Source organism: Pollachius pollachius, assembly GCF_949987615.1.
Source record: "Pollachius pollachius genome assembly, chromosome: 1".
Taxonomy (NCBI): Eukaryota; Metazoa; Chordata; class Actinopteri; order Gadiformes; family Gadidae; genus Pollachius; species Pollachius pollachius.
The window spans coordinates 6815174-6825748 of NC_136934.1; the positions used below are offsets into that span (position 1 = coordinate 6815174).

General features: G+C 43.4%; 1 protein-coding gene across 6 annotated transcripts in view; it reads left to right on the forward strand.

Moving 5' to 3' along the window:
* The first annotated feature begins 2640 nt into the window (after nt 1–2640).
* mef2cb (myocyte enhancer factor 2cb) overlaps nt 2641–10575 on the forward strand; it is a 62767-nt gene continuing 54832 nt past the window's right edge. For all 6 annotated transcript variants that reach the window (XM_079750441.1, XM_079750436.1, XM_079750440.1 and 3 more), the window contains exon 1: nt 2641–3057. The gene's annotated coding sequence lies outside the window, so the exon portion shown is untranslated. The remainder of the gene's footprint in view (nt 3058–10575) is intronic.

The window sequence follows — 10575 nt, forward strand, 5'->3', positions numbered from 1 at the left end:
TAATTGTATAGTTGTTTTCAGCAAACTGTGGGTTTTTAATCACAATGCTTTATGCAGCATTATACCCAATGCCTATTCGCTGTCTACACATGCACACACTAGACGCACAAACACACACACGCACATGGACACACACACATGAACAATCACTCAAAAACCCCACACACACACCAAGCATAAGTGATACATTTGCTATATGTATTCAAATCTACTGTATTATAGACTGTAAGCAACTCTGCAGTTAAATTTTATGATAGGAACAGCTGATGACAGCATGATATAATCTTGACATCTCTAACGATAACATGAATCTGCAAACCTGAACTTTCTTTAACTCAACCCAGCAATCTACAGTATTTGTCATTCAAAAACGTTATAACACAGATGCATTTAAGTCCCAGCTATCTACAGAATTCCCCAAACATTCTAAGACTGAACATAGAAATCACCCACACACACACACACACACACGTGTACACACACACACACACACACACACACACACACACACACACACACACACACACACTCACACACACACACACATAAACACAAACACACAGACAAGCATGCATAGACCATGGGTGCAGTTCTATCATATTGTATTGGTTGCAATCTCCATGCTCCTTAACAATGTGCATGTATGTGTGTGTGTGTGTGTGTGTGTGTGTGTGTGTGTGTGTGTGCATGTGCATGTGTGTGTGTGTGTGCGTGTGCGTGTGTGTGTGCGTGTGTGTGTGTGTGTGTGTGTGTGTGTGTGTGTGTGTGTGTGTGTGTGTGTGTGTGTGTGTGTGTGTGTGTGTGCGTGTGCGTGTGCGTGTGTACGTGCGCGCGTGGGCGTGTGTGTGTGTGTTCTTCCAGGTGCTTACCAAACATAAGCTGAGTCCTTTGTCGGGCGGCGAGGACCCCTCTCATATATGAACAGCAGGTGAAGGCAGCAGCGCACAAGACTGAAAGCTCCCTGGTGGCAGAAAAATAACCTTTGAATGTGGTATGCACCGCCGAACCCCCACCAAACCCACCACACTGATGACAACCCAATCAGGGAACACACCAAACTATTCATGACACAAAACCAAATCCTTTGCATCAACACTATGACATCCTCTCATCTCCTGAAACAGTGTCATTTTGTAATTGTTTTTTTGTGCCACAATAACTTAAGAGAGATTAACAAAAAAGGACATGCGACTACTGGTATGTGCAAATACCCCATCAACCGCTCTCCTCTCCGCCCTGGCATTGATATCGACATCATTGGCGTGGTTCACCATTTACGAGTCCACAGTGTCTAACAGACTATAGCTTATTGATTATCATGGTGGTTGGTGTGTGTGTGTGTGTGTGTGTTTGGCTGGCAGGGGGGGGGGGGGGTGGTGCTAGAGGAAATGCTATTAAAGATTAAAGGCTCGGATGATGTGAAGGTGGGACCCCGAGTCATCAGACACCCCCAGATTCAGTTACCGCCTGTAATGTTCGCTCGTCAGGAAGATTAGCCCGCCTGATTTATTTATCAACTGATTTCATGTCCTGCCTTTTGCTGTTCTGACTGAATGGCTGTGTGTGTGTGTGTGTGTGTGTGTGTGTGTGTGTGTGTGTGTGTGTGTGTGTGTGTGTGCGAGAGAGGGGTTGACTGGCTGGCTCTGTACTCTGTCAGTTGTAGAAAGACACAGGTAAAGCCAGCTGGGGTGATGCCTTCCTAAGGTAGCTAATGTTTATCGTATGTTTTTCTTACATTTAAGTGCATTTTCCTTTGTTTCCATTGTGCTGTTGTTGCGGTTGTTGTGGTTGATGGTTTCTCCCATTGGGTGAGTTGTGGAAATTGAATTACATATCTGAGATAATTCCGGTAAGATGGCGTTGAAATTGTAATACTCATCTAATAATCATATCTGTGTGAGCGTGGCCTGGGATTTCTGGGATATTTCTCAGCACAAACGGGACAGAGCTTATCTGAAGTGGAAAACTTGTTGTTGTCATTGTTATCTCCACACTAATAGGGTTTTTGTGTTTGGAAATCATTTGGTTGTGGATAAAGACTTGGTAATTTCCCCCCATAGCGTCTGTGTTAAGCCTTATCTATTCTGATAGCTTGGGTTGACTGACAGTTAGAAGTGAATGGCACTTTTTGCAGAGAGGAGAGACCTTTCTCACAGTGGTAATAACGTGTAGAAAAGCTGCAAACAATGCATTTTTTTTTTTATCTGATCACGAAGTCATTATCCATTTAAATGAATATGACAATAAAATTGACTTTCTGGGTGATTGTTGCCAAATTGAGAAAACAAAATAATTATTAAGTTGTGATTCTAATTATTCCCTCCCACTCACTAGAAGAAAATATCAACAACTCCGGTCGATTGGATAGAAGACGCGTTCGTCGTAGGTTTTAACTGCTCGCCCCATTTCAATAATATTCAAATCGCCATAATAATCGTCCTCTCTGGCCATGCTCTCAGAGCAACTTAATCGTGCGTACACTTTATCAGGTTTGCGATACAAATGCATTAGGAGGATCCCGTGCCTCTTTCATTAAAGTAGTTGGGGAAATTGATCCCGCCCCCTTTCAGGAGTAAAAAAAAAAGAAGCGATTATTTCTCCTCTCGCCGGGAGAGGGTGAGGGAAAGACTCGGCCAGGATTGTGGGAACGAGCAGAATCAGCCCTCAACACCGTCAGCTACAGACGTCGTCCACGGCTTCAACCTTCCCCTCCTTCGCTCCGACCGGCACTTCACACACAGGGAGACCAAGCGACAGACAGTCCGCCGCTGCTGCCTGCTCCTCAACACGCTCCTGTCTGACGAGTGACCCAATAGTTTTTGAATGACATTATTAATACACACACGCACACTTTTGGTTCGGTCTGTCGACGTCCTCTCTTGAGTTGGTTTCCTGGATTTAAGATCGTCTTCTTTGCACACATTCACAAAGTCCATCATCCCCATTCAACCCCAGAGCCGAGGCTTCAACGAGGTGACATTCGCGTGGAAGGCACCGCCGGGGGAGCAGCGTGTAGTATCTCTCACTTCCAGGGGACAAGAGTCCATGCATACCCAAGTAAGTCAACGTGTTAACACCGCTTATCGTTTTATGCGCTTTAATTGTCGTAGTCTACCCGTCGCTGCCGGTGGAACACACCAGATGTTTTCTCTATGCGCTATTACCCAGTCGGTTTGACACCATCGGGTTAAAAAGTTGAGTGGGGCTATTATTTTGAAGGCGCGCTATAGCAACCCAGTTAAAGTGCAGCAACTGTTTCTATTGATTTGTGGTGACCCTGATAAACTTATCTCTTTGACAATTGTGTCATGAAATGATATGCCCTGCATCCAATAGTCCTAGCTGTTTTTCCCCCCCTTTCTTTGGTTTAGTTTAGTTTGGGGTATGTTGATAGAGGGTCACGCATGGCTGGTGTCTTGGTCGGGCTACTGTCCTGTCTGTTGTTTCTGACCTTGTAGTGCATTATTTCCAAAATCGCATCATAGTGCACAATCAGGCGCTGAAATAGTTCAGCAGCACGTCGTTCCATATGCAACGGCTTGCAAAACATAACAAGTTGATACGTTGCATATTATATGATGTGTGAATAATGGTAAATTATTTAGCAAATTACCTCACAGGTAAAGACTAATTTTGATTTCATTCACAGCAAAATATGAGGTTTATTACTGCCGCGTTAATATATTGAATAGTTGGTCTACAATAGAAAAAAAAACTAATTAATTTGCCACCGCAATCCTTTATCAGTTTATTCGTAGTTCACTTGCACTTAGTGCGGTGTCAAAAGGTGGACTAAAACCCAGTAAAGCATAAAACCCTGTACTTGCATTCACATAATACCACACTTATTTTCTGGCAAGACGATATGCCAAAGACATGATTTCTCATCTCTATGTGTGTTATTATCCACCCATAACGCACACGCACGTCCCCTATGACTCCAAAACTGATCAGTTACATGTGGGAAAGCTTCACAAGCGGCTCAAATCTAAGTGTTCACACTAACACTAAAACTTTGATTCTGTGCCCGTTGGTGAGTCCGTTTATTATTAGAATGCTGTGCAGGTTTACGATGGATCATATTCATTTTTAATATTCATGGCTTATTTTTTCTATTTTAAAGGAGATATTGGGCCATATTTCCTCCTCTGCGGGTTAAGTTTTAAATAGTGTCTTACCCTCTATTGTGTTAAACTTGAACCTGTTGCAATTATTTGATCTAATAAAGAAATCTTAGCCTATTTAAACGGGAGAAACTTGAGCAGGTTACTGCCTTGCAATTAGTTGTACACAATAAAAATGTGTTTACATTTCAGTCGAAAGGTAATTGTTTCAATTTAAGTAAGACGTTTTAATATTTGCCAAAGTAACAGTGCACTGCATTTACACCCCCTACGGGCGAGGTTAGACTCATTAAAAGTTCACACATACTTCACGTTTTTCAATTGTCGTCAAATAATTATTCTATAAATTGTAATCCTTATTGCAAGTAAACCATTTATCAATAATTTGAATTATACTATATTTCAAAAGATTGTATGAGGCAGATGGCTGATAAAATACTTTTATAACAATTGTAATAGTAGTCACATTTCCGAGTTTTCTTATTATAAATAGGCCTATGTTCTGTATTATGACAATTAATTGTCATAATATAAAAGGAAGCCTTCAGAAGAACATTCTTTTGTTGTACATCCTTGCATACTTACTGTTCTTCCTCATCCTCTTCCTCTCCGTTGGGGTTGTGATATTTCATCCTGCCCCTTTTACCTATTATCTAATGGAATCTAAAGCATACAGCATCATTATTTAAAATTTTCTTTCCTAATTTGCTTGATTGCAGCTTTGTTTGTTTTTTTAATAGTGATTTATTATACCCTCCGAGTATATGCAGTGTGCTCACTAACCTTGCTAATAAGGAAAATGTGTAATTTCCTCTCAATGTCTAAAGATGCTTCACTCATGACCTTGGGTCGTCCACCCATCATCAATGAAGTTGTTCTGTGTGGCCCGGCTGGCCTGTTGCTCTCTTGGGATTTAGCGTTAGGTTAATCCGCTCAGAGGAAGGTGAGTGCTCGCATTTGGACCCACGGTTACACACAGAGGACTCTCTCAGTCAGGCTCTGTAATCTCAGAGCCCCTGTGCGCACACACACACACACACACACACACACACACACAAGCACACACACACACACACACACACACGCACACACGCACACACGCACACACAAACTCACACACACACACACACACACACACACACACACACACACACACGCACGTACACACGCACGCATGCACACACACACACACACACACACACACACACACAGACCCCCCCCCACACACACACATCCTCACAACCTCACAAACCCTCACCCTCACACACACAGACACAAACACACAGACACACACTCACACACACTATGTTCCGCGGTACTTTTTGTTTCTGTTATTCGTTAAAGACCTATCCCCCTTGACAAATCATCTGCGATTTTGGCTGCTGCCGATTCACAAAAACCAACAGTGACAACACACACTTACCCTTCTCAGGGAAAAGGATTAGGGGGTCACGTGTCTCTGTGATTGGCCGGGGCAGTGAGCCGATTGTCAAGGCATTTCGCTGTACACTGGAGGCTCACTAAGGCTTTAGTGAAGTGAGGGGAAGGGACACATTGTGTGCCACCCTGCTGAGGGCTTCTGCCGTAGACTAAAGGGAAGGAAGCACTGCGAGATGGAGCATGCACAATGCCGTTGGGATTATCTCTATGTGTGCTGTTATGCCATGATGCATCAAAAGTGTTTCGAAAACAGAAAACAAAATAAGCAGGCTCTAAGCTCTGTTTTTAAAGACTGTGAAATTAAACCACATGGCTTTCTTGTAAAATGGTTACTCCCGAGTGGTATCTTAAAAAAAGTCTATAATAACGTAGCGAACTTTTGTGTTTAACACTGTATGTATTTACGACTAATGTTATAATGTTTTTAAGTGGTGGAAAGCTAAATCTCTAAGCTAATTATCTTTAACAATAAAAGCACCAGTGATAGATTAATTTGCAGTATTGGAAGTGTTGGCTTAGAGGTCATGCTCTTTGGCTCAGATATGGATGGAAATATATCAAGCAATACAATGTAAAAAAATAAAATAACCACCCATTTATTATATATATATCATACCCGTAGACTTTTCTCTCAACTTTAAATTACATGCAATTTATTGTACCAACCAATTTTTGTCTTTGTCTTTTGTTGAAATAAAATAACATTGCTTTGTTTCTTCTTTCTTGAAGCGTGCAAATGAAAGCAGTTCACGTCTTCAGTTTATTTTCCTTTTCATCCTGCACAAGCATGGTTGAAATAGTTTAGGTTTATCGCGTAGGAAGAGTGCGGTTGCAGGCCCTTTGTGTTCCCTGTAGAAGGCAGGTGTTCTCACTGCTGCATCACGTTTTTTTCTTGGCCCTTATGAAACACTTTTCAAACTTGACCTCGGCGTGTGTTTATTTACTAGTTTAGAACAGATCCCCCTTTCATTGTCCAAACTACACCGCTTGCGGGTTGTGAATGGTTTGCACTTTGCACCATGTTTGTTGAAAAACAGCTTTGATAGATCTGCGATCGCTCGTGGACCCTTGCTCGGGGAAAACAATCCAAAGTAAATAGATTCATGGTTTATAGCATATTTCAATGCATATATTGGAATATGTTCTGGTTTTGCATAACGATGCAAACTCCACTTCTGTCTCTATCTAGTAATTAGTGGTGACGTACTGCAACTTTCTCTGTGTGCTGTAAGTGGATTGGAGTGTATGGGGTTTGTTCACTGGGGTGTGAAAGATCACAAAGGAATAGATCAGTCTTTGATGTTTAATTGTATTGTAAAACATTTTAGAATAATTCTGCATTAAGTCGACTTCGGGCTGTGCTGTGTTTTGGTTCTGCTGCTTCTTTGTGTGTGTGTGTGTGTGTATGTGTGTGTGTGTGTGTGTGTGTGTGTGTGTGTGTGTGTGTGTGCGTGTGTGTGTGTGTGTGTGTGTGTGCATGTGTGTGTGTTTGTGTGTGCGTGTTTAAGTGTGCTTTTTATTGTTGGATTTGTGTTTGTTTTCTAGCTTTTGCATCTGTCTATCTTACTGTCTGTCTGTGTACATATTGGAGTATTTGTGTGTTTGTATTTGGGAGTGTTTTTCGGACGTGAATTCAAATGAAAAAGGTATGTGTTTCTTTTCTTTTCCTTTACTTGAACACTTGAGTTGAGAGGGTAGAATTTGATGTTTGCGATGGTAAATCCGTCTTGAAAATAGAGTCCCAGAAAAGGAAAAAATGTCAGAGACAGACTAAATAAAAAAAAAAAAAATATAGACACACAAAAAGATAAATACACTGTCGGGAAGAGATATAACGTTAATAAACAGCATCTCAACCTGATCTCTAAAAGACAAGACAGCTTCATATTAAACAGCACACACGTTTGTAGTCGTGATCCTCTCCAAAACGGCCACTCTAGATGAGCAGGACTTCCTGCCTCCCTCTTCCTGTTTCCTGTTCTCTATCCTGCTGGCTTGTTGGTCAGCTGCCGGCCATGGCCTGCTGGGTGGTCCGTGCTAGTGTTCATCACACCGGTGGTATCTGGTGCCCGCAGCCCACCTTAAGTGACGCCTCCCCGCGTTTGAGGCCCTGCTCCTCGAAATATTTGGATAGGGAAGAAAGCGCTGCGAACGCCAGCGCGACAACTCGAGTGCTTGTCGCTGACGAGTGGCGCTGATAAGCCCTCGCAAAGCGTTTAGAGGAGAACAGAGGCGGCGGCTCTCTCGTCTAAACATCGGAGGGTTCCCGCTGAACGCTTCCGCAGCGAGCACTGGCGGGGAGTTTAGTGAACAGGTGTTCAAAACCAGCCGTATTATCACATTTGTTTGTACTAAGTAGTACACGTGCAGCCGCCGCCGTACTCGACACATGAAATGACACGGCTGACTATAAATCTGTGGTGATTATTTTACTTTTAGAAAAGTAGGCTGCAAGTCAACGCAAAGTCTTTTGCCAAATACTGCAATGGCGGGGGGGGGGGGGGGGGGGGGGGGGGGAGGGCTTACCCGTATTACAAAGTAAACCGCAGTTAACCAGTGTTTCATGAAATATTCCCCCAAATATTACACTGAGCCTCTCCTTCAGAGAGACTCCTCACCCGCTCATAAACGCGCCACGCGACAGACACAAAAGACTTCTAGAAAACGAGAGGGTAAGAAAACAAGCAGCCGATAGATACAGTGTATAGAGAGAGGGAGCCATAGGGAGAGACATCAGGGGAGGGAGTCGGCGGGAGGAAAGGAGAAGGAGAGAAGGAGGAGGTCGGGCACACAGATATATATTTTTTTCCAGTGGTAATTTGTCTTTGTCACAGGCCGCAACATAGCCGAGTCATTCTCGCAACACAGTCTGGTGAGACGCACAGAGGTCCTCCTGTACGTTGCCCTCATATGCGCTCACATCCATCTGAACACCCCCCCCCCCCACGTGCCTCCATCACCACCACCCTTGCCGCCTTAGCTCACACAATGCCACACTTTCTCTGCCACCTTAACAGGCCGCTGAGCTAATAGATCCCGCGGTAATTGTAGAGTTTTTGGCAGAATTTTTGTTCGTAATGGTTTGTTTGGAAACAGGGACACGTTAGTTATACATTTCGAAAAGTTTTCGACGCCGGGAAGGTGGACGCCGATGTTTCGGGCTGTTTTGGAGGGTTCTTTTTGGAGGGTTCTTTCTTCGTGCGCAAAATACGGTTTTGAAGTATTTGGACCGGACCGAACATCAGGGCATTGGCGGAGATGGCTCTGCTGTTAACAATATGTGACTAAAGAAAATATTGCCGGGTTTCTGCTCCTGAGCCGAGCACGCAGCCTAACTTCGACCCAGACGCTGTCCTGCCAAAGTCCACACAAATGTTCCTTTCCACTGTCATCTGTGCCATTCCCAGACCAAGGCCAGTTGGTGAAGAATGTTTAGCACAGGCCTGCTTCAACTTTCACCGCGTATGATTAAAAAACAATGTATACCAAAAAAAATAGTACATTTCAAATCCCCAAATCAGGAATGTTGGAGAGAAAGATTATGTTAACAGAACAAGTTTGTTTTGGACTCTCACCTTTCGTTTGATCTTTTTAGGAATAAAATGTAGTGATTAAGTTAAGCTAGCCCAAAAAGTCATGTATAACACTAAAAAGCCATGTGTTTCTTATTGCTATATCTATTACACCCTCTTTAACTTACTTTTAAACTTTTCTCCTCGACTCCTTCTGTAATCCTACTTTTTAATATTTTTTCCTCTTTTTTTTTTTTACAGTAGCTCTTCTGAAGTCCAGCTGTCCATGACGTCATTCATTTTACTCATACTTTATGGGTGCTCCATGTGGGGAAGAAAGAAATAAAACGGCAAGGAAACAAGGACAAGCAAAACAATGTGTGGAAAGAGAGTATGAGGGCAGGCAGAAGGGGGAGAAAGAACGAGAGAGTAAGAGAGAGAGAAAGAAAGGATGGGGGGGTTGCGGAAGGAGTTTTTTTTCAGTGCATTGCATGTATAATGAATGAGGGGGCACTTTGCTTGAAACTCCAGCCTGATGCTGTACTCTCCAGCGTTTGCTCGGCAGAGTGGGGCCTTGTGATCTCACCACTCTTCTGGGCCCTGCCAATAGATGCTTTCACCTGGCATTGTGGTTTCGACCCAGTGGAAAAAACAAATAACAGTGTGTGTGTGTGTGTCTTTGTGTGTGTGTGTGTGTGTGTGTGTGTGTGTGTGTGTGTGTGTTAAACGGTGTGTCTGTGTGTGTGTGTGTGTTAAACAGTGTGTCTGAATGTGTGTGTTTGTATGTATATGTGTGTGGGTGTGTGTGCATGAATGTATGTGTGTGTGTGTGTGTGTGTGTGTGTGTGTGTGTCCACACAATGGAACAAGGGTTTGGTTGAAGGGCAGAGGAACGGATAAGGGTCAGGGAGAAGAGGTGAGAGAGAGAGAGAGAGAGAGAGAGAGAGAGAGAGAGAGAAAGATAGAGAGAGAGAGAGAGAGAGAGAGATAGAGAGATAGAGAGAGAGAGAGAGAGAGAGAGAGAGAGAGAGAGAGAGAGTATAACGGCAGCAGCAGTGCTGTGACGCCCAGACGGAACCAAGGAGAATGCTGGCACCCAGCCCACGCTCCCTAAATAGTGCTCCATACAGAAATAGCTCAGCCTTGATATTGACTTTTCAATGCAGAGTGAAGTGTTTGCAAGCCGAAGACAGTTGGCTTCATTTCCTGTTTTTTGTGAGTTTTATATTTTTCATGAATAGTCAAAATGGTCTCTATTGCTTTGAGGTTTCGATATTTTTTCCCCTTGTATTGCACATATTTACGTGCACGCCTGTGGCTGTGTGTAAGAGGAAGAGAGAGCCCTTTGTTATTTAGGCTAAAAATGTCTGCCGTCTTATTTTTGGCCCGACCACTGGACTCATGGTTTTATAAATAGCAAAGGAAGCGTGGGGGATACCTGTCTTGAATCTTGCCACCCCCTCCCCTCTCTACCCTTCCCTTTCCCTCCACAAGCATCT